The 25633-nt window shown below is 42.7% G+C and overlaps 2 long non-coding RNA genes across 2 annotated transcripts in view; one reads left to right on the forward strand and one right to left on the reverse strand.

Annotated features, from left to right (window-relative positions):
- The window catches only part of LOC144993966 (uncharacterized), a 69024-nt gene extending 54626 nt beyond the window's left edge, over positions 1 to 14398 (reverse strand). The window contains exon 1 of the long non-coding RNA XR_013657282.1: positions 13492 to 14398. This is a non-coding gene — a long non-coding RNA (uncharacterized LOC144993966). The remainder of the gene's footprint in view (positions 1 to 13491) is intronic.
- Positions 14399 to 14411: 13 nt separating this feature from the next.
- LOC144993965 (uncharacterized) lies at positions 14412 to 19798 on the forward strand. The gene is made up of 2 exons (XR_013657281.1): positions 14412 to 18271; positions 19606 to 19798. It is a non-coding gene; the product is annotated as an uncharacterized LOC144993965 (long non-coding RNA).
- Positions 19799 to 25633: the final 5835 nt, after the last annotated feature.

Here is a 25633-nt window from a genome sequence, read left to right on the forward strand (position 1 = left end):
TTTTGGATTTGCACTCCACCCACTGGTTGAGTCAATAAACATGTCACATGCCCAAAACTTAGTCCCTGATTGGTTGACTAGATGTAGCAACCTAGCCAAAGAGTCAGCTCTTGTAACCCTTGTGTTATCCTATGGGGTCAAGATGACCATTGACGTGTTCTCCCTACCATGACAAAGGTGGATAAAGGTGGAAAGATTTCATGTAATCCATGGACACCAGTGAAGATCACAAATCATTGAAGAAAAAAGGTTCAGAGCACTGTCTAGTGGGTCTAGATGACCCTACTCCCAATGTTAAAGTGACTAGGATAGCACAAGTGAAGCTTGTCAGGACTATCAATCTATGAGTCAGCAAAATCTTTTAGCACATTTTATCTCTAATAAAACCTCAACAACTGATTTTAAATGTAAAAGCATGCCTTAGGATTGGCATAAATAAGCAAAAACATTAAAAAATGTAAAAAAGATTTTTAGAATTAAAACAGTAAATACCCTTGAATTGTCCAGTGTTTTCCCCACCTTTATCCTTTAGAGCGGGGTTGGCTCCAGTGACCAGTGGAGTGACCTGACCTCCAGTGGCCAGGTCAGCCCAGGTTTAGAAGAGAAATCTGATGTTTTGGTCAGTAAGAAATTGCTTTCTTCGGCAACCAGCCTTTAGTAGCTTGTGAAAAAATGGCAACATATGGTACTTCCTAGTTTTCTCCAAATTCAGAAACAGAAGGTAGGGGGTTGGTGTTACAGTGCTGTCTTAACTCCAGCCCCTGCTGCTCAATGTGATGCTGCACACTAACCATTGACTGCACATGAGGACTGGACTGACAGACCCCTCCCGCCTCGCATTCCAAATAGGAACTACCCGCTGGCCCAAAAAGCCTAAATCCCCCGAGGCCTCTACTGAGAAATAAACAGCTGTTACGCAATCATTCTATTTATTGGAATGAATATTCTTGCTCTGATACCTTTTTTAACATCTTCTTGACCATGCTCTTTTCTTAAGATCATTTTCCACAGCGCAAGTTATTCAAGTTATAAACTGGCTAATCAGACGCCTCAACAAAAGTAGGTGGTCTCACGTGGAACCATCAAAGTGTTTTTTTTTTAACTTGTCCTGTGCAACAGCTGGGCAAACAGATGAGAGCTGAGGGCCTCTTGTGTTGGACATATTTTACTTTAACAACAGGGGTTATTAATCTTCTGACAAACCAGAGGTATGTTTGAATAAACCCCTTTTGGAATCGAGGCCAAACTTTATTCATTTTAATCGTATTTGAAAATCTTTAGTGTTGGACCGGACGGAAAAGGAAAGAAGGGAAGAAGAGAGAGGGATATTAGAGAGAGGGGGGGTAGAAGGGTGATTATAAGGGGGGGGGGGTAAAACCATGGAGCAGCATAAAGCAACAAGTTGCTGGATGCTTATCATTACGGTCAGGTTCAGATGTAATACAAATCTACAAGGGGCGGGGCCTGTCCACACACACACTTAAATGTTATAGACACACCTGTTGGCTGCAAAAATGTCCACATCTCAACATGTACACAATACTGATAGTGTTCACACATGCATACTTATGCCTTCAGACCAACTATTGTGAAATATTTCATTCAATCACGCAAAGTGTTTGTGCAAAAGTGAGCTAACACCTGTGCTTAAGTGAGTGTTTATGGGTGAGTGTTTATGTTCTTCCAAAATGGATGGTGGTATGTGAAAAGAAGGAGGGAGAGTGGAGGGAACCATCGAAGTGTTTGATTGACAGAGTCTCCCAAGCTTGCTTTCAAGTGGTAGGGTATGGACTTCCAACAAGGCTGTCTCCTGATTGGTGAGACTAGTTACCATTGAAACGTTGATTCAGACTGGCTCTGACCAAGCACTGCTTACTGATGTCATCTGGCTCCAACATGTTGGCGCCGTACTGCAAAAAATGGTGACCAAATTTATTTGATTTCAATGGAACCAGAAGCATGTCATTTTCTATGCATCACACTCACTCAGCCCAGTTCTCATGTACAGTTAGTGACCCGCACAAGCACAATCCAAGCTGCTGTGCAAATAGAACTGCTACCAGACAGATGTTTACCAAAATGCTCAGACACACGTGTGGTTTCCCCTTAATGTCTACCTTAACTTTTTCCTTAACTGCTACGTGAAGTTGTGAATTGGAGGCTTCAGTGTTCATTGTTGAGCGTTTTTAATGTGGGAAATCTGACAGGTGTTTGTACTGTTCCATCACTTCCTGTTTCACATACATAAAAGTGCTGAAAAGGCAGAACTCATCCTTTCAGCAGTGAGATGAAAAAATTCCCTTTGAGGTAAAGACGTGAAAATAGCTTCACATAGTGATGGAAAAACCTGACGGTCGCTGGGTCTACCCCCTTCAAGGCCTTTGGATTCAAACTGTAACTGTGGGCGGGGCCTGAGCTCCAGGCAGCTTCACTCTCCAGTTTTCTTCCAGCTGGCCGGTCCACAGAGCAGTGGGTTCTCCGTGACTCCCCCTCCCTCCTGCTGTCATGTGTACTCAGTAAATGGAGCAGAGTAGGGGGTGGGGGGGTGACTGTGTCTCCTGGGCCCCCCCTTTACAAAAACATGTCTGTTTCTCTCTCATTTCCATTATCTCTGGAATTCACTGAGAAGGCTGCAGGGACTGGAAGCAGTGGACAGGGGGCGCTCCTGATGCCTGTTCAGCAGCAGTTCAGACTGAGCTGCATTTATTCAGAATGTTTGGGAAGACAGAGCCGCTTGAATCGGCCGCCCACCCTCAGCGCCGCTCTGCGCTCCTGCAGCTCTTTCAAAGAAAGCTCAGACCTGGGTGCTGAGCCGAGGCGGAGAGGCAAATTAATGGCATCAGACAGCCCGGTGACATGCAGCGCTTTCAGACGCCATTTCAATTGTATTAAATGAAATGAGATTACATGTGAAAACACCCCCACCTCAGCCAGCCATAAATGCCTCTTCTTTAAATGTGGGTCTCTCTGAGAAGCTTGGACAGCCCACGATCTCACTTCTTCATGCATAAACCGTACAGACAGACAAAACGCTGAGCACGCCATCAAAGGCACGAATACTGGATCCATTTGCTATCTGTGCTGATAGCGAATACGCAAAAGGAGGAAAGCGCCTTCACAATGATCTTATACCATGACCCTATTACAACCTCCAGACTCCAAAGATGAGTCAAAGCATTTTCTTCTGCTGGTTTATATTCTTTGAAACCCTTGACTTCTGGGAAACATTCAAACACTCTTAGCTATTAGAAGGTTACAGTCAGAATTTTAGTTTTTGTTCCCTGGAAACAGAAAAGAAACAAAAATCCTGTTTGAAGCGTGATACCGGATTACAGCGTCTGAAGCTGCGCTGGCATTTAGCCGTCACAGAATCCCTCAAGGAGACAAAAGAATCAGCAAACGCCAACTGTCGCTCATGCTTTGGGATCTCTTCACACAATTCCAGCCAAGAGGCATCACCAGCAGCCACAGGGGGTTTCTGAAGAACCATGAATTATCTTAGGTTTTAAGTATTTTTTATAAACACACATCCGCCTCTTACAATCCTTCTGTGTTTGATGGGCTTCAATCTGAGCATACAGTGATATCAGCAGTAGGTGGCAGCTTCCTATCTGTCTATTGGTTTACTATACAACATTCAAATGGTAAAGGGTAAATAGCATATACTTTCATAGCGCCTTTCTACCTTGCTTTAAGGCCCAAAGTGCTTTACAGTCACTGTTCCATTCACCCATAAACACGTCTCCAACACTGGCGCCAATTTATAACCACCAGGGCAATGTGGGGTTCTGTGTATTGCCCAATGACACTTTGACACATAGACGGAGTAGGCAGGGACCGAACCTTTAATCCTTCAAAAATTTCCACAGTGGCTTGTCTTCAGAGCTCTCAGTTGTTTGCAGTTTGGTTCACGTGTCATGGTTTTTAACAGGGGAGTGGGGGGGGGGGGGGGTACCTGACTGACCTCTGAGCTTTTGAGGACTGACAGGTTTGGCCATCGCAGCAGATCCAGAAAGTGTTCCACACTGAAAGCCTTGGGACAGAACACAAGGCTTTGTGTGGGGATGCTGCTGGGTTTGTTTTCTCAGGTAAAAACTGCTACACCTTGATGTACCTGAAAAGGCCTGCCCTGTCTGAAACTGAAAGAAGACCACAACAGGACAGGAAGGGCTGTAAGGAAGGCAAAAAGTTTTAGTAAAGTTAGTTGCCTGGGGTTCAGTCATTGCCACAGGCGTAGAAACTTTGGGTTTAGCTCCTCTGTGTAGGACTGAGGAGTGAGCCAGTTTCTCTGACTCACATGCAGATGTAGCCTCACAGATATGTAGCCTGTGAGCACCCAGACTCATCATGAAGCTCCATGTCTCCTTAAAGCACCTCTTCTTTTTATGGATTCTTCATTTGTCCACAAAGTGTATCCTCTGCTGCTCCAGCACTCACTTTCTCACACGTCTTTGATATTCAGGCCGAGCATGTGGTCCCTTTTGACTGGCAACCCAAAGCAAACGGCCCTGGAGGGCAGGAGCGTGAGAGCAGGTTCTTTTTGCTTCAAGCATAACATCCATCCTCTCCCCCAGCATTCCTGCGTACCCACGAGAGAAAGTCTCACATCCAACATAAATGAAGTCAGAGCTCACAGAGTTAAAGGTGGGGGAGCTGCTGTAATCACACACTGTACATATATGCTTCTTTGCAGCCCAACCTGGAGGGAGGGGGGACATTTCAACACAGAGCACTGGAATAACAGACGGACCATCCAACAACAATTCTCCTTTCCTTTCACTCTCTGCAGACCATAAAAACACGAATGTGTCCATCCACACGCTCAGAGGACAGAAAGGGTCGCGTTTTGAATCAACAGCTTTAGGACAAAAAAGCCTCGCTGCCGCTTGGGGCTCCTCTCGATGACAGACTGCACCTTCAAGCAACCCTCACCTCCTCTGTGAACAGGAAGTAAGCGGCATCTTTCTGCTGCTGCCTTCATCTCACCAAACTTCATTCTCCTCAAAGGTCACTCCAGGCTCAGCCTGGACCAAGCCCAAGCAGAGACCAGGTCCAAACGGTCAATCCTCTCTGACCCACATATCTATGACTCGACAAAACAGTTTTCCCCATTTTCTAGCAAAAGTAAGTTGGATGAAATAGAGAACAGATGGAAGAAAAACAAGTCCAAAGGATAAAACTGAATTGTTGAGGACTCCTCCATGTCTGTCTAGACAGGCGTGTTCACCTAAGGCGCAGAACCAGGACCGGGTTCTTTAATTAACCACTGCAATGAGAAATCTCTATCATTTTAAGTCTTAACTTGTAAAAGACGTGTCTCTTGTTTTTTGTTGAAGGCCCCAACGAGACCTGATATGGGGGGGAAACTGCACCTTAAATATTGACTGTGGGATCTTAACATACAGAGAGCTGCAGGGCTTTCACAGCAGACTGGACTTTGCTTCATTCTGCAACCCAGCAGGTTAAAAGAAACACAACTTGGACCTGATGCAGTCTGGTTCAAAAAGAGCACAAAAGAATTCGGTAACACTTTATATTAAGATTCCTTAACAAGCTCTGTTAACACATTAACAAGCATTATAAATGAATTTATAGGGGGTTAGTAAGACATTTATTAGTACAATAAGTCTAATAAGGTTTATTAAATTACTTAGTTAACACATTTACAAGCATTATTATTAGGATGTTTTTAAGATGCTAATGATGCATTTACTGATATTATAGGTGTCTAACAAATGTGTCAGTGTTAATAAGCTTAATAAGATTTATTAACAACCTTTGTTAACAAATTAAGAAGTATTATTATTGTTTGGGGTTCTAGTAAGATATTTATTAGCATTGTAGACGCCTGACACAAGCCGAAGTGTTCATAAGCTTAATAAGTTTTATTAATTAACTTAACAAATTAATAGGCTTTATTAATGTGTCAGATGCTAGTAATATATTTATTAGCATTATAGATGTCTTGCAAATATCTGAAAGTGTTAATAAGATTTATTAACATCTAAAGTCAGACCATTGTCTTCTAAATCCATATTACTAAACTGCTTATTAGCTTTACAAATGTATTAATTAACTTTGTTAATAGTTTATTAATTGTTTTGCAGCACCTCATCTAAAGTGTGGACGTATTTTACCACAAACAACCACAAAGCATAAAGATTGTAAAAAGAATTTTATGACATTAAAACAGACTAAACATACACAAATCGTTCTGTAAAAGATATATTAAATTTAATTCAGACAAATATTTTTTTTTAAAACATATATACTGGTGTTGGATGACTAGCATCATTAGCTAATAAGGATAAAGTATTAGCATCTATCCTGAGTGAAACATTCATTGCAAATCCCATCACCAGGAGACAATTCTCTGCATTCAATGCCAACTGCATTCAACCACTGTTGCCTTGCTTCAAAGTCCACAAGAAAGTTGCACAAGCCAGTAACTTTTGAAGACCGAAGACAATAAACCTACAGGAGCCATGCTAAAGCTAACACGCTAACCTGCCCATCTATGAATCAAAGATGGGCAGGTTAACTAATGTCACCATTGGCTAATGAATCTGTCTATCAAACTCATCAGCAAAACAGGCGTGCTCACTTTCAGCCAATTGAATGGCCTCTTAGACTTTGCTTTCACACAGGTGACGAAAAAAGCCCCGCCCATCTTTGATTCTGTACCGGTCGGTCGTTAGCGTGTTAGCTTTAGCATGGCTCCTGTAGGTTTATTGTCTTCGGTCTTCTAAAATGACTGGCTTGTGCAACTTTCTTGAGGACTTTGAAGCAAGGCAACAGTGGTTGAATGCAGTTGCAGTGAATGCAGAGAATTGTCTCCTGATGATGGGATTTGCAATGAATGTTTCACTCAGGATAGATGCTAATACTTTATCCTTATTAGCTATGATGCTAGTCATCCAACACCAGTATATATGTTTTAAAAAAAAAATTATTTGTCTGAATTAAATTATTATATATCTTTTACAGAACGATTTGTGTATGTTTAGTCTGTTTTAATGTCATAAAATTCTTTTTACAATCTTTATGCTTTGTGGTTGTTTGTGCTAAAAAACGTCCACACTTTAGATGAGGTGCTGCAAAACAATTAATAAACTATTAACAAAGTTAATTAATACATTTGTAAAGCTAATAAGAAGTTTAGTAATATGGATTTAGAAGACAATGGTCTGACTTTAGATGTTAATAAATCTTATTAACACTTTCAGGTATTTGCAAGACATCTATAATGCTAATAAATATATTACTAGCATCTGACACATTAATAAAGCCTATTAATTTGTTAAGTTAATTAATAAAACTTATTAAGCTTATGAACACTTCGGCTTGTGTCAGGCGTCTACAATGCTAATAAATATCTTACTAGAACCCCAAACAATAATAATACTTCTTAATTTGTTAACAAAGGTTGTTAATAAATCTTATTAAGCTTATTAACACTGACACATTTGTTAGGCACCTATAATATCAGTAAATGCATCATTAGCATCTTAAAAACATCCTAATAATAATGCTTGTAAATGTGTTAACTAAGTAATTTAATAAACCTTATTAGACTTATTGTACTAATAAATGTCTTACTAACACCCTATAAATTCATTTATAATGCTTGTTAATGTGTTAACAAAGCTTGTTAAGGAATCTTAATATAAAGTGTTACCAAGAATTCTTCCGACAACCAAACCATCAAGATTCCCCCGCCACCTAAAGACAAGGAGGTTATCATATCTGTTGTTAGTCTCTAAAGAATTTGAGGATCAAGTTTAAAGTTTTATTTCTGGACTCATTAAAAAATTAATATCAGGACAAAAAATTCTAGAGGAACTCAAGTTGAACAGTGAGGATCTAGGTAGCAGAGGTGAAGAAGTTGGAGGACTTAAAGAGCCACTTCAATGAAAATGGTGTTTTTAGTGATTTTATCATGTTCTTGTAGCATGTTTCTCATAATGGAAGACATAGATAAAGAAAATGAAGTTTAAACTTGCATTTCTGAGTATTTCTATATTTAAATCATTGTGAATCAGGAGCAGACAAAAAATGGCGTTTGAGAAAGCCTGTAGGTGACGTAGAAGCTATAACCACACGGTCACAAGCTGCCTGCTCCAGATGTGACGCATCCACTCACAGACAAATAGATCAGTGTAAGTCTTTGTTTTTATAGTCTGAGCTGGAATCTGGATAGCTCTGATATTGCTTGTCATCTTTGTTCCACTGCTAATGTTAGGATGGGGATGTGAGGAGCTGGAAGTTAGTGGGCGAAAGTGTAAACAAAGGGATGATGGGAAATGGGGATGGGCTTACGCCCACAACTCAGAGGCAAATTTCTGACGAACTCCTGCCGCTCTGCAGAAAGTATCTCCTAGAAAACGACACAGATTTTTTGATTTTGGCTAAAAAGGGCATTATATTAATTAAAAGAAAACAACATCCAGATTCAACTGAATTCTCCTGTTTTTCTAGTACCCGTGGTACACACTCTTGAATTGATTATTTTCTGATAGTGGACTTATGACAGCAATTAATAAGTCCTGGTATGATAGCATTGTCATAAATGACCATGCTGCTGTATCAATGGAACTCCATATAGGTTCATTAATTTATAAGTATAAACGGTGGAAATTTCCTGTTGAGCTATTACAGGACACAAAATTTACCCTATTGGTGGAAGAACGCATTAATACTTACTTTGAATTTAACTGTGACCAAACTGACGCATGTACTCGATGGGAGGCGTTTGAAGCATACATTCGAGGAGAAATTATCAGCTTCACAAAATCCAAAAGAAACAGACAACAAATGGAAATGGAAACAGTTGAGTAAAATACAATAAATTGTCGATGGACAAAGTTACGAAACATTTAATGTGGCTAAAACAATCTTACCATGATCAAGGGAAAAAATGTGGAAAATTATTGGTGTGGCGAATTGAGGAAACAACAATCGGACAGAACCATCAGCAGCATCAAAACATCTGGAGGTGACATAAGTACACATTTAGGAGCTTTTATGAGCTACTATATACATCTGAATGTTCAAATAATTGGCAAAATCAAAACTCATTTTTAAATAAGTTGAAATTCCAAACTTTATCAAAAAATCAATAATCAATAGCGTTAATTTTAAAACCTAATAAACCACCAAATGAATGCTCATCTTTTCGACCTATAAGCTTGATGGGTTCTGACATCAAAATACTGTGCGAAGCTTTGGCCAGAAGGTTGGAGTCACATCTTACAGATATTATTATTTATTATGGCCCGCAGCAGCAGTCACTGACTGCAAGGACTGTATTGTTTTCGCAGTTGGAACGACGACTTGCCGCCTTTCAGCGAGAATGTGACCCCCGCCGCATGCTCGAAAAGTCACCAAAACGTGCACACACCTGGGATAAATTGCAAATGAATTTTCCACAAAGTCAACGTCACCCCCCCGAAGACGATGACATCACGGCCAGCGATCCCGTCAAAAAAATTAAATGGGCCGAAAATCGCGTATGGGGTCGAACAAAATGTACTTCAGAATACAGTTGCGAAACCCAAACACACGTGTTGGGGATATCCCAAAAAAAGTTTTGAAATCATTACGGGACGGCCACACGCCATTTTGTGGCGAACTCTGAGAATTGGCCATTTTTGTGTTTTCCCCACGATATGGGAAAACGACACTTTTGTTTGAGCAATTTTCACGCAATTGCACACACTTGCTGCCAGCTCCAGTCTACAAACAGCACAGAAGTGTCGTTGACCTTTGACCTTGGGAAAAGGCCGCCATCCTGCATTTTTCTAAAAAAGCCCCTTTAGCGCCACATACAAACGAAAACTCGTCCTAGGGATTTTTTGCCATTGTCTCGTAATTTCTTAGGCATCCATAGCAAGCTAGCAAAGTGGCGCACTGTTATAACTCCCATGATTTTCAATGCAAAACAGTGAAATTTGAATGCATGCATCCATGTCAGGAACTGAACATAATGAAAAAAACTGGACATGGACATATGAGGAATGTGGGCGTGGTTAGCATAAAACCACTGTTGCTAAGGACAACAAAAAGTTTACTTTTACCGATTCGTCTGAAACTGATGGCAATCTGTTCGTAATCCCAAGGGGCCAGTTGTTCAAAAAGTTTAATCTGGATGAAAATGATACGGATTTGGAAATCACATTTTTTCCTATGCAGGATCAGGTAATCCGTCTTACTTTTATGTCGGTTTTTCAAAGCAACATTGGACTGGATCACCCTGATCCAGATATACAGTTTTCAAGATTACCAAATCCAGATTACCTGTGCTCTAAATGGGACAACATATCCCAACATGGGCTACCAGCTATGTGAATTACAGGTGGAAGAGCCAACTTGGGGTCACTGTGAGAGTTTGTTATTCTGAGACAAAACACAAAAATAACAAACATCCCTCATGAGAGGGATTGGGAGTACATCAACCGAAAGGGCAGGCGCAGCATCAACATCCAACTTGTGGGCGATGCTGACCACATCATCGTCACAAACTGTGTCGTGAAGTGGCCTGGGTCTGTTCATGATGCACGTATCCTGAGAGAGAGTGCTTTATACAGAGAGCTCCAAACCAACTGACCGGATGGCATAACATTAGGAGACAGTGCCTACCCATTCTACCATGGCTGATAACTCCTTTTCTTGCAGCATCCACACTAGCGCAGGCACGCTTCAACACTGCTATTAATCTTCAGACAAACCAGAGGTATGTCTGAATAAACCCCTTTTGTAATTAACATCTTACAGATAATATTAATAATGATCAGAACTGCTTCATTAAAAATAGATATGGATTTCATAACATTCGTCGTCTCCTAAACATAATTATTAGCAAAAAAGATTCTAAAGATGCAGCTATATTGTCACTAGATGCACGTCAAGCAGTCGACAGGATCGAGTTGGGGTTTTATTTTTAATGTACTTCCGCAGTACGGCATTGGAGAAAACTTCCTGAAATGATAAGACTTTTATATACAGATCCAACTGCTGAGATATTGACAAATAATAATATATATGTTCAGCAAAAACGATGAGAAAATCCGGTCAGTTCATCTTGATGAGTCTTCCTGGACACAGCATAGTTAATCATGGTTTAATCATGGTTCCGGGTTATACAGCAGGACGCATGGCGTGCCTCTCTGCGAATACAACTATCTTCAAATTACTTAAAAAGTTGATTTTTCTCCAAAAAAGAGAGCTGACCATGCCCCCGAAGAAACCCCAGGAATATGAAGAGCTCAAAAAGTCTCTTGACATTATTCAAGAAACGCTGAAAAGTTTTATGGATCAAGTGTCGGCTAAGCTAACACCGCTCTGGGAGATGATGGAAGAGTTCCGAAGATTTCGGGCTCAAAACGAGCAGCGAGAAAACCGGGTCGAGATTCTGGAGAAAAGACTGGACGATGTGGAACAGCAAGTAAGGATGAATAATGTCATTCTCACTGGAGTACCAATCAAGCCTCGAGCGAAGCTGAATGCAGCAGGAGCTAGCACTGCTAATGCTAGCGCTAGCGTAGCTAGCAGTTCTAATACGGAGTTCGGTGCAGCGTCGCTGGAACAGCAAATACTTTCATTTCTCACATCTAAAGGGATTTCCCTGGATCTCAATACCATCGAGACCTGCCACCTGCTCCCCAGGAGAAAGGAGACGGATAAACCAGCGATCCTCATCAGGTTTGTGAATCACAAACACAAGCTAGCTTTGATGAACCAAAGGAAACAACTGAAAGGTTCGGCTGTTTATCTGAACGACCATCTGACCAGAAGGAATGCTGAAATCTCAAAACATGCACGGCTTCTCAGGAAGCGTAAGCAGATTGAGAACACTTGGGTTAAAGGCTGCAGGATTTACGTCAAACCGCTCGGTCCAGAGGACCGGCCCAAGGTTCTGGTCGTGAACACCATGAAGGACTTTGAGAAGTGCTTGATTACGGTTGTCTGAAACAACGTGGAGTAATAAATCAAAGAGCCAAATAATTTCAAGAAATATGACACCTGGAATAATCACTTTCTCTGTATGCCTGACGTAACCTGAATAGCAGCAGAGTTCTGACCTGCAGACAACTTGACCTCAACTTTCACCGCAGCTGATATCAGCTGAAGAAGGATATGGACCTGAATCTAATGTCTGCAGACATAACATGGAAGAGAACTATAAACTCTGTTTTGAACCCAGGAGATCAGCTGTTATCAGTAAAAGAAGAAATACCAACCTTGGACAATTCGACAGTTTATGGACCCTTTTTATTTTTCCCCCACAGCATTACTTTATTATATAAAAAAAAGAAGAAAAAAAAGAAAAATACAAAAAAAAAAAATACAAAAAGAGTAAAACAAATGATTAATCACCTTTGAAAATTGTTAAATTGATTGACTTTTGATGATAGTACTTCACTAGCTCCTAAAATTGATAAATTGATTCAAAAATCTTTCCTAATGTAGCATAACTTTGCACATGTTTTTAACTTTTGATACTTGATGAAATTTTTGCTATGAAAATTCCTGAAACAGTGTTGTGTCTATTTTACTGATATAGTATTATGTTTTAACATAATTTTCATATATTTCAGATGCTGCATTTGCCATGTTGATTTCTAAAATAGTTATTTTTGACGTAGTACTTAAGTAATTCATCTTTGGCATGTGCTTTATTGATACCTTATGATTATTAATTCTGTCTGATAAAACCTAGGAACCGGATATTGATAAATCATGTAATAAAATGGTTATAGTATAACGGGGTGGGATTACATAAGTTGACTTCCTTCCACTCCCTTTCAAGCAATATTTATTAATTATGTCTAATTATCCTAAGTTTGATTAGTTACTGTATGAATGTATAACTGATGATTATATTGTTTTTGTGTATTATTTCTATTTGATTGCTTGAAATAAACCATTTCAAATCAAATCAAAACAGACTTCATGAAAGCAGTTAACCTCTGCTTTGAGTTAGACAGTTCAGGCTTCCGTATTGTCCGTTAATTTCGGAAAATGGACACTTCGTTGAGCATTATTCCTTATGTAGTACATAACTCTGTGCTTGGTCCAATCTTGTTTAGTCCAAGCACGCTGTGTCGCAGTAACTTTCAATCTAACCCTTAGCATTCCAGCAGCACAGCATATATATTAATTGTTGCTGATGTTCTTCCAAGAAACCAGGAAATGTTTCACTATCAGAACTCAAACCATGTCTGTAGGATTTACACAATTATGTTGAGAACCAGTGTTACAATTCTACAAGATAACTGAAGTAACATGACTGTGACAGGCGGAAATCAAAACAGAAGTGTCATGGTGGCCTCTGTCAGTGCTCCTCCCCTCCCCCCTCTCTCTGTGCACTTGAACATTGGAACCAGCTGTGGACACTCTGCTCATCACCTCTCTGCCTTCATAAGGAGATCCAGCCCAGCATTCATCGCCAGTCCGTTGCCTACCTTGGTTTCCAAATCCACGAGTGTCCACCTGGGAGATCTTCAGCTCGCTCCGCTCCAGTCTCGCCTCAAGTCACGCCACTTTCCTCGCTCGCCACGGGTCCCAAGACATCAGGCAGTGCGCAGTGATCCTCACCGCACGTTTCACTCCGCTCCAGCCACGCCATGCTCTCAGCTTAGTTCCCAAGACGCTACGAGCTGCTGCTACGTCGACACCCCTCCAGAGCTCCAAGCTAGCAAGAAGTAACAAACAACCTGAACTGTTTATTTCCTGCTTGGAAATTAAAGACTCTTTGCTTATCGCTACTTGCCTGAGTTTCCTTCCGGGGTTTTCAGCGTCTGGGTCTGCCTCGTCCAATTCGTCATGACAAGAAGAAAAGAAAAGTGTTTTTTTTTTTTTTTTTTTTTTTTAAAAAGAAAAGTGTTTGACATTTGTCAAACATCTGAACGATAGATGTCAAAAACATGTTTGTGGTGGTCCTCACTGTTGTGTGTGATGCTCCTCCGAGCTGTTCTACCCGGCAACAGACGAGTGAATCACACCAAGCTCCATCTGAGCAGTTGAATGTGTCACGCTGCGCCGAGCAGCAGCAAAATAACTCATCACCGCACCGTCCTCACAATGAGACGGGAGGCAGAGCGAAACAGCGGTGGCCACGCTAACATGCCTCATGGCTCCTCATTAACATGTCAACAACCTGGGACGGTGCGTCACCACCCGCCTGCTCCACCGTCTGCATGCTGCGGTCGTTTTCACGTGGATGTCAGACACGCTCGTTTGGTTTCTGTGTCAAAGTCAGTTCAGTTTAGGAGCTTCACAGTCGGGGTGGCTCCTCTGGTAAAGGGAACCTTCACATCCAGAACATTTATGCTGAAAAATGCTTGAGCTGGATCCTACAACCAGCTTCACACCAGAAACTGTTTATGGTAATCTCCACAAAGGTCAGAGGTCACATCTATACTAGTTATTTTCTTTTTCATGTAGAAAGAATCATCGTTCTGTTTCTGTCTTTAAAGCTTCTATGAAGTTTTGCATAATTTAGGGATAGAAAGGTTTATTAAAAAATTAATCATGGTTGGAACAAAAGTTTAGCTTGAGAACTATTTTTGACATCAAAGAACTTTGCTTAACAGAAGACGGGAAAACTTTAAATGAAGATGCTGTAGTGTGGCAAGAGTAGTCATTTCATGATGCCATTTCCTGTAATGAACTGTGGAACTGTCCAGGGTGGAGGCAGCCTTCACCTGCAAGTGCTGGGTTGGCTGCAGCTCCGTGACCCCAAATAGAAATGAGCAGGTGTAGAAGATAGGCGGATGGACAGGTGCCATTCTTTTATCTATATGCACAGGTGTCACCATATATGACCCTCTTTTTTGTGACTTTACTATGTTGTCATATGTTCACCTGTTTTAATTCAGACTTACATGATCCACATATTTGAGGACCCCCTGTCATGACGTCGTAGACGTAGCAGACCCAGATGCTGAAACCCGGCAGTAACTCGCTACAAGGAAATGCTTGAAATTGGTTTCTTTTAACAGAGTAGGATAAAGTTAATAGAAGAGTGTGATAGTCAGTTCCTTCATGGAATAATTCTGAAGTCCTTGGAGCTGATGTCGCTGAGGACAGCAGAGCCAGAGAGGGGAGACGCCAGGACGCGTCGGACCGTGGAACCAGATGGAGCGAGGCGTGGGCGCCAAGGACGGCGGGACCAACTTGAGGCGAGGCGTGGACGCCGAGGACGGCGTAACCAGCTTGAGGAGAGGCGTGGACGCCGAGGACGGCGTAATCAGCGTGGAGCGAGGAACCAGCGTGACCAATGGATGAAAAACCTGAAGGCGAGCACAAGACAAGACAAGACAAGAGACAAGACAAGACAAGACAAGACAAGACAAGACAAGACAAGACAAGAGGTACAAAGACTTGATAACTTGAGTAAAGACTAAAAGGCCAGGCATAAGCACCAGAGTGAGTATAACGAACTGGCGCTGGATTCTGGTGAGAAGCTCCCTTATGAAAACCGGCAGGGTGACGAGGAGATGAAGGTCAGCTGGTTCCAATCAGCAGAGTGGGAGAGCTGTGGGGGGGGGGGGGGGGTGACCCCCCCCCCCACACACACACACACACACACACCGCACACACTAATGAGACTACCGTAAAACTGCTAGTCTTTGTTTTAGATATCAGCTTCAATTGCAATTCAGCTAACTGGGTCATTATTTTGTGAAGGTCCAACCTCAGGGACAAACACCTTCAGTGGCTGGCAGTAAGTCAAGCCTTCCTCATTACCCCTCAGTGTACAATGGTGTTACTTCCCACTTGCATTTTGGGTCCACCCTTTTTTATGAAATCACAACCTTATCAATAATATATTATAATATATTAACAGAGCAGTTTTCAGCAGACATGGCTGAACAACAGTGCCTTCCAGCTCCTACCACAACTAAACTGGACAGTTTTCAGAATAAAACTGTATACAATTAAAAGCAGATTCAAATGAACGCAAAATGTTTTAAGATTGTGTCCTGTCATAAATAACACCCTAAAAAAAGTCACAAGAATTTGATTTGAAACACCAAACCACCCAAATACACCTGAGACATCTTTGTGGGCGGGGCTTCCTTTCTGTCTATCACAATTTTCACTCAAGCTAATGAAAAGTGTCTGGAGCCAGAGCTGTCCGATCCAGATCTACCCCCCTGCTTTTCCATGGTCCCACTCCTCCACCCCCTCTCCCTCTGTATGCAGGAGCGCCTGAGCTTAGGTGTCAGTGAGACGCGTGGAGGAATGAGAGAAGGCAGAGAGCCCCAAACGCTGCTCTCACAAGATCCATTAGCATAATGGAACTAATAAGACCCCTCTGCATTAATTCAGTGGAGCCAGCGAGGGAGGGGGGGTGCTTATAGAACGAGAGATATGGATTAGGCCCACACCTGCCTGACAGCACAGTGACAGGTGTGGCAGGAAGCCCCCATCACCACCTCAGCCTGCGGTGATTGAGCAGGTGTAAGCCCCCCACCCCTCAGAGCCGGGGGGTGCTGTGACAGCTGCAAAGTGCACCAAACTGCTTGTCTTACGTCTTTCTCGTGATGGAGCTCGAGGGGGGCAAAAGCTCAGACCAAAAGCTGCACCTGATGCAAGAAGGAGTCATTTCCCCATCAAGCCTTTTGGTCCTCTGATGAAGAGAAGCTTCTCTGTGCACTGCAGCGAGGCTGAGAGCAATGATGGAAAACACAACTCAAAATGAGGTGATCATCACACAGACATGCAGATGCTGCCTTTGTCTCTTGGGCTGATGGGAGGTTAGCTCTCACAGAGGATGTTTTCAGAGGATTGAAAACCTTCTCTGTTCCTTAAAGTTCAAAGTCTGAATACGTCTGCATGTTGCTTTGTGATGAAGCTCCAGTAAGGCTGTGGAGGACTTCAGTGTCTCCTAACAGTGAGCACAGTTTTTGTATGAATTCTGCCCAGTTCTGACCTGGCCGGGGGGAGTTTCCCTCTTGGAAAATAGGAAACGGTGGATCGGTGGTGGTTTTCCCTCAAGTCTCTTTTAGCCTCCAGATACAGTAGTTAACTTTAATTCAACTATTTCCGTCAGACAGGGGGGGCCGTAAACGTGCATGCCTCCCGCGCCTGCAGAGGTCCTTGGGGGGGAATAGGCCAGATCTCAGAAACTCACAGAAATAACACCTGAGCAGGTGAGAGTGCTGCAGACCCTCTTCATTCAGCTGCAAAATCAACCCCTAATTAGCAGTCAGTCTGTCTCCCCTCTCCTCCCCCCTTAACCGCGCTCCTCTGTCGCATGCTCTGCGGTTGCGGTGATTGCCTGAAGGCTGGTGAATGCAGAGCAGGGCTCCTTCAAGAGCCTTTCCTTGTTATTATCCTTAAACAAGCAATTACAACCGATTCCCCAAGTGCAGCAAAAACAGCGGACACACCCAAAGAAAACCTCTGGGTTTCTTAGACAAGCGCCGCTTTCTGGTCATTCCTTTTCTGGAGGGGGGAGGAAAGACGAGCCAGTGACTTGGCCAAAGGAAAATTTGCTGCAAATAGCAGCACAGAAAGCTGCAGCAACACAGAATCAGAATGTGAGCCTGTGATCTTCCTGTCGTCTGACTGTCACTCGGCAGCGAAGGTCTTAGAGGAGCAGCTGGGAGTTCCTGCAGAAACCCGTTTAAGGCAAGATAAGGAGGGAGACTGAAGCAGTTCTTCTGTTTCAGGGTGAAATATCTGCAGTTCTGGAACAGTGCTCCCCCATCTGGAAAGGTGGAAGTGGAGGTGGACAGTAACAGCGAAAGCCTGAAAGACTGTAGTCAGAAACTCCTACCTGCCTGACAAAACCTCCACGTCACCCCCCCTCTTCTCTTCGGGAGCAAAGGTCGTGTAGGTTTGTGGGTCACACTCAGCCTGCATAGACTTTGCCAAGGAGAGGTCATTTAGGTGTGTTTATGTTTCATATTGAAGGGGGGGGGTTCTGTCCTGACATGACGTTACCGGCATTACCTCACTGTACAGCATGGACCGGCCCAGACACAATCTCTGCCATGTTGCTATAGCATTGAGCTGTGCTGGCTCCGGTGGTTTCCATCGCTCATAAAACAGAGCCCCCCCTCAGCCCCCTCATCGCTGCAGTCGGGGCAGATTGCTTTTCAGGGGGAAGAGAGATGGATGGAACAGATGTGCTTCATTCATGTGGGTCCTGGGAACGCTCTGCGCTCAAAAAGGAGGGGGCACTTTCTGGAGGTTTGGACCTGAAGACATGAAGGAGATGTTCCACACAGCTCCACCAGGAACATCAGCTCATCAGATGGTGAGACCGTTGCTGTGGAAACCTGCTCATGTGTGGGAGGCTGGCGGTGGACTCTGTGTTTTAGAGGGGGGGTCCGTCCTTCCTTAGGAAGTTAATATCATGGAGAGTCAGTCGACACTGATCAGGATGAGATATCAAAAAGTGTCATGTTATAAAAGAGAACTGACAAAGTGAGCTCTTTGTGCTGGAACCGAACAGCAGGGGCGTCTCTGCAGGGTGCGGGAGCGGCCTGCCGCCCGGCTGAAGGCTCACAGGAACTGACCGATCCAGATGAAATCTGGAATGAAGTCTGAATGTTGGATGTGAGACTGAAGCATTATTTTTGTTGGAGTAGATGATGGGGTTGGAAAATGCTCTTCTGTCTTTTTCCTCTTGGCGTTGGGAAAACTGAGTGCATCAGATAGTTCTTGCGGTTCTGTGTGTTTTATCTCATTAACAACAATTCAGGACTCCTCTGTTTGTCCCAGCATCGATTTTTCCCTCTTCCAGTCAGCCGCTGCTTCTTCTTCATTCCAGTATGTATGGAAATGGATTTGAGAAAGAAGGAGCGTCCATCTTTGTTTGACTTTTCTTCCACATATGGTATTTTAATATGATTACCCCCCCCCCCCCCCCCCCCCCATACACACACTCACACAGACTGTGCAGCACAAAATGAAGTCCTGAGCTCCCACACAGACTGGCAGAGCTCGCAAGTGAAAAGAGTTGGACTTTTATCAATAAAAGACATTACCATGGTAACAACATGTTTTTAGAAACTGCAAGGATTCTGTGGTTTTGTTTGGTTCTTGGTCATGTTCTGAGTTGACCTCAGTCACACTGTTTCCCGGTCCATCATGATCCACAACTGTTGTTAGTTTAGTTAATTGCCCTCAGCCTAATTAACTGTCTCGGTCTCTATTCATCCTTTTCAGGTCATCTGCTCTTTTCTACTTTGCCACCTATTTTTTGCGCTGTGGATTTTGTCATGTTTTAGTTTGTTCATTAAACATTTTATTTTCTGTCACCATGCCTGGTCTCCTGCATTTTGGGTCCTCCACCACCAGTTCCTGACACCAAGTTTTACAGAGAAATAAACATTGATATTTGAAAGAATTCAACATGAAACAGAAAAGAGGGCTGGAGAAGTGGGGGTGGTGCTGACTTTGACTCAGTGGGATGAAAAGGAAAAGACTTAGACCTGTGGTGTAGAGACTCAACACTTTTATCTAGAGCAGGAGTTTTGATTAACCCCCCAGTATCCCAAAAGCAGAAGAAAAAATCGTTTACTATACAAAACATGAAAAACAAAAGACTTTAAAGTACCACTTAAGGAGTTTTTTTTTTTTTTGCAGAAACCAGCAGAACAGAGGGGGGAGACGGAGGAGAGGGATGGTCAACAACTTTCTGGACATTTAAAGGCGCTCCCAGTGGCCAGAACATGGTGTCTTCACTGCCTTGCCTTAGCTTTGTATTGCTTTTTATGCAGGAAGCAAATCATCTGTCCTTTCAGATTAAAGTAAAATATTTTTTTAAATTTGTATAAAAGGTCTTGGGTGTGTGTAGCTGTATGCCTTTTGGCCAGGACTCCCTTGGAAAAGAGGTTAGTATATCTCAATGTGACTTTCCTGGTTAAAAAATGGTAGATAAATAAATAAAAAGTGGACCTAAAATGACGACAGTCTCAAAACAACAGCAAGAAGACGTGCATGTAGTATAAATGAGCATCGCACATTTAAGGTGTATGGAAGAGGATCAGGGCCATGAAGAAAGAAAAAAAAAGAGCAAAGAAAATTCTGACTTTAATCTCAGAATTTTGAGTTTAAAGTCAGAATTTTCCATGCTCTTTTTCTTTTCTTTCCAGAACTTCGGAGGCCTGTGAGCTACTTTCTTCAGTTAGCTTTAGCAGCACTGTGGAGTCATACATGCCAAGTGGAACTAACGAAAATGCAGGGGGTGACATAGCCTAGAAATTTGCACTGGCCCACAGGGCCAGTAGTTTTTAAAGTTACTGGCCCTGCCTGAAAGTTACTGGCCCGACACCGCGCACAGCGCGACCCGCCACAGGCGGCACCCAAGGGACAGACGCCGAAACTTTAGGGCAGGGGTCGGGAACCTATGGCTCGCGAGCCATATATGGCTCTTTTGATGGTCACATGTGGCTCGCAGACAAATCTTTAATTATACTTTTTTTTTCATTAGACCAGTCCTTCTCGGGCGCGATGCGATGCCAGAGGCGCGCAGTAGTAGCGGTGCTTAGAGAGAAAATTCTGCGCCAGCACTATCACTTTACTATTATTTATTATTTCACAGAGTTTGTACCAGCCGGAAACCTGTGAATTGCCGTGCCTAAAACGGCGCGCTCCCGTCTCTGAGGAAGAGCGCGCAGTTGCGGGGACGGGATGTGTGAGGAAGGGGGGAGGGGGGGGGGGCAGCAGGTGAATCGCGCAGGGATGGTAAAAACGTAAACCCGCTGCCCGTCACTCACTGCAGCGTGTGAGTGTGTGTTTGGCCTCAGGTCTGCATGTGATCAGTCTGTCTCACATCTACAGAACATTCAGACCTACGATCACGTTTAAAGTCTCAACGCCTGCATGAAGCAGAAACTCACCACGTATCAACCAGACTAGACCATCAGCAAAACTACCACGAATCATTTATTAGCAACAGCATAACGATGTTATTAAAAAGAATCCACAGACTTATTGTACTTTAAAAGTGTTAAAATTACATCAAATGCACACATTCATTTGTATATTTAGTTTTAAACATATTGTCGCGGACTGAGTTTAACTTGGCTGTTGGGCCTCGTTAAAAGTTCTGGAGTTCATGGAACGCATCGATCAAGCAGTGATCTGATTGGCCCTCAGTTCTGTCGCTCAGCCTGTTGTTAGGGAGTTTGGACCAATGGGGTTCAGCTATGGGCCGAATAAGGGAAATGGGAGGGCTGACGCGGGAGCAGGGGAATAAAGTTGGGAGAAGCGCTCTCGTCTCGTCTCGGCGGGCGAGAATAAGGAGTTGCTGAATTAATTGTTCGGCGTTTGTTAGGGGTCTGCAGTAACCAGAATAAAGAACCTTAAAAGAGGTTTAGTCTCCGTGCCTCAGTGTGGGTAAGGGACGCTACATTATTGTATGGCTCTTTCAAAATTACATTTAAAAATATGTGGCGTTTATGGCTCTCTTGGCCAAAAAGGTTCCCGACCCCTGCTTTAGGGCATGCCCCCCGGAAAATTTTAATATGGTGCAATTTGGTGCATTCTGGTGACATCTAGCACTTATTTATACACTTTTCAATGACTGAAAATGGAGCATATCAAACTTAAATCTGCTCTAGTCTGTTTCAGATCTTTTGAAGAGAGCACTGCAGTGCAGTAACACTAGTAGTGTTGGTAACACTAGTTAAGAAGTTTTCATGCTGCTTCTAATCACTGCTATTTCACATTTGTTCCAAAGTTACATTTAATTTGTAGTTACTTTAGTTAATTAATTAAATTAAATAATTAAATAAAATTAAATTACTGATATCATTCAGCTTTTGACTAGAAATACTTACTGCTTACAGTGTTGTAAAGAAAAACAAAATGAAGTACTTTGACCTTATACTGCATGTGAGTCTGAGATTCAGGTATTTGGAGTTGCCTTTGATTCTTTGACATTCAGCTTAAAGCTTAGTGCATACAGTTTCATCTTTAATGCATTCATTAAATATCTTGCTCTCCATACTACTAACTCCACCCATTACTCCATCTTGGGGGGCTTTGAGAAACATCTTTGTGCGTTCGTTGTCTCTCTGTCCAACTTCCCAAGCTATTTTCGCGCCATTAAGTTGCTCCGACGGATGCGGAGAGTGAACAGTGTTCACAGTGTTCGCAATGTTCACAGTGTTCGCAACAGCAGTTTTACACTGTTCGCTGTTGCGGAGCGTGCGCACTACGTGACCAAAACAATCATGGCAGACGTCAAACTTTCAAAGCGATGAAGACGAGGTAAATCTACACGTTTTCGCAAAATATACTCTATTGAAAAAGGTGAAAAATATATTAACCGTTAGATATTTTAGTGGCCCGAGTGGACAAGTGAAAAATAAAGTCTTGTGGTCCGTACTGCTCGAGAAACAGGACCGGGCCAGCGGGCAAATGGTTGTGTCGAGCCCTGTAATGTCTTCTTTAAGTTTCTTGTTGCGTGCTTGAAGTTTACCAGAGGAGGCCACTGTGTTAACAACACAAAAGAAGGTGAGTAAAGAGAGATTTATGTATTTGGAATGTGTTAATGAAACAGCGACAGACTATGCTAGCATTTTGTAACTGTAAAACGTCTTTTCAAACCTATGTACGCTGTTGAAATATCAAGGTAAACATCTGTGACTGACAGTCTCACGGAGTTTCAGGTTGTGCATTTCTGCACATTGCAGTTTTGTTTGCAAGCAGCCTGTTTACATTCTGATGATCTCATTTCTGGAGATTTAAAGACGTTTAACGTTCTGAACATACTACTGGACTTGTTTTTATCCGACAGATTGTTGGGTTTTCTAAGTGAGGGTGATTGTAATGGCCAACAATCATCTTCTTTTTGACTTTATTATAATATTTAGCTCTCAGGCGTCCTGTCACGTCATTTTATATCTTTTTATTGTCTTAGTGGCCCACATGTAGAACGGTGTCCTGTTCAATAAGTATCTATTTTCATAACATTTAATACCAGACCACGCAGATTTGCTTCCTAAATTTGCATGAGTGTAAAGGAGGCGCAGGTGGCAGAAGTCACATGACACTTCGGAGTGGCGTTGCGTATCCAAGGCAACCGTCATCTCTTCCTTGGAGAGTACAGACAGAAAAAACAGCCATGTGATGATTATTTTTAACACCCACATTAGCGAAGCAAACATCACGTCTATCAACGCTGCTACAATGTTTAAAGAGAATATACTTTCATTTTTTGACAGGTGTAGTTTTGAGAGTTAGGGACAGTTTCAATGTGACGTCATCAGGTAGTTCTCCAAAATAAATCAGATAATTGACTCAATGTAGATCAGGATTTTCCAAGAATGCATTTTCACATTCTATTTACACTGACCAAAAATATAAACGCAACACTTTTGTTATTGCTCCCATTTTTTATGGTATGAACTCAAAGATGTGAAACATTTTCCACATACACAAAATAACCAGTTCTCTAAAATATTGTTCACAAATCTGTCTAAATCTGTGATAGTGAGCACTTCTCCTTTGCCAAGACAATCCATCCCACCTCACAGGTGTGCCATATCAAGATGCTGATTAGACAGCATGATTATTGCACAGGTGTGCCTTAGACTGGCCACAAGAAAAGGCCACTCTGAAATCTTCAGGTTTGTTTTATTGAGGGGGTCAGGGGACTCAAACAACCAGTCAGTATCTGGTGTGACCACCGTTTGCCTCATGAAGTGCGACACATCTCCTTCGCATAGAGTGCATCAGGTTGTCTATTGTGGCCTGTGGAATGTTGGTCCACTCTTCTTCAATGGCTGTGCGAAGTTGCTGGATATTGGCAGGAACTGGAACACGCTGTCTTATACGCCGATCCAGAGCATCCCAAACATGCTCACTGGGTGACATGTCTGGTGAGTATGCTGGCCATGCAAGAACTGGGATGTTTTCAGCTTCCAAGAATTATGTACAGATCCTTGCAACATGGGGCCGTGCATTATCATGCTGCAACATGAGGTGATGTTGCTGGATGTACGGCACAACGATGGGCCCCAGGATCTCGTCACGGTATCTTTGTGCATTCCAAATGCCATCAATGAAATGCACCTGTGTTCTTCGCCCATAACATACACCTGCCCATACCATAAACCCACCACCACCATGGGCTACTCGATCCACAACATTGACATCAGAAAACCGCTCACCCACACGACGCCACACACGCTGTCTGCCATCTGCCCTGAACAGTGTAAACCGGGATTCATCCAGACGCCATCGCATGTGAGCATTTGCCCACTCAAGTCGGTTACGACGACGAACTGGAGTGAGGTCGAGACCTCGATGAGGACGACGAGCATGCAGATGAACTTCCCTGAGACGTTTCTGACAGTTTGTGCAGAAATTCTGTGGTTATGCAAACCGATTGTTTCAGCAGCTGTCTGAGTGGCTGGTCTCAGACGATCCTGGAGGTGAACATGCTGGATGTGGAGGTCTTGGGCTGTTGTGGTTACACGTGGTCTGCAGTTGTGAGGCCGGTTGGATGTGCAGCCAAATTCTCTGAAAGGCCTTTGGAGATGGCTTATGGTGGAGAAATGGACATTCAATTCCCTAGCAACAGCTCTGGTGGACATTCCTGCTATCAGCATGCCAATTGCACGCTCCCTCAATACTTGCGACATCTGTGGCATTGTGCTGTGTGATACAACTGAAGATTTCAGAGAGGCCTTTTCTTGTGGCCAGTCTAAGGCACACGTGTGCAATAATCATGCTGTCTAATCAGCATCTTGACATGGCACACCTGCGAGGTGGGATGGATTGTCTTGGCAAAGGAGAAGTGCTCACTATCACAGATTTAGACAGATTTGTGAACAATATTTCAGAGAACTGGTTATTTTGTGTATGTGGAAAATGTTTCACATCTTTGAGTTCATACCATAAAAAATGGGAGCAATAAAAAAAGTGTTGCGTTCATATTTTTGGTCAGTGTAGATATACCTGATTTCTCCCTGGTGTCAAATGTTGTCAAAGGTTTGCACACATTTATCCAGGTGATGTCTTGATATTGAGTCTTGGCATCTGGATTTCAAATCTTTCTTTAAAAAACAGATGGAACTCCAGATGTCAAGACTTAATTTTAAGACAAAGAAGATATTTATTTTCTTATATTTCTGTGAATTTAAATAAAACACATTTACTTTTTTATAAAATTATTATTAATTCATTTTTCAGATTGACCGTGATGTCTTCTCTTTGGAGGATGATGCAGCTCTGGGACAGAGGCAACACACACAATCACCATTCGCACCCTTTACATTAATAAACTATGATGATGCAAGTTTTTTGGACTGATGGAAGCAGCTACAGAAAACCCACCCATGCATGCAGGAGAACATGCTAACTCCACACACAAAGGAACCTTTTGGGATTTGAACCAGAGCCCTCTTGCTATGAAGCACGCCTGCTAACCAGTACGTCAGAAAGCAGGTTATGCTATTTACCACAGTAAGTTTGAGGCTAAGGAAGTGGATAACCTCAGCGTTCGGTTCCAGAAATGGAGGTATGTTTCAGGGTGTGTCAAGTTGCCATAGCAACTCATGCTCTGAACATAACCTAGTCTGGAGCAGGTTTAGTTGAAGGTTAGTTTGTTTACAGAGAGGTGAAGCAGCATGGCGTGTCCATTTGAAGATGATTTAGTGGA

This window comes from Oryzias latipes, chromosome 7, assembly GCF_053564925.1.
Source record: "Oryzias latipes strain Hd-rR chromosome 7, Olatipes_Hd-rR_3.1".
Classification (NCBI taxonomy): Eukaryota; Metazoa; Chordata; class Actinopteri; order Beloniformes; family Adrianichthyidae; genus Oryzias; species Oryzias latipes.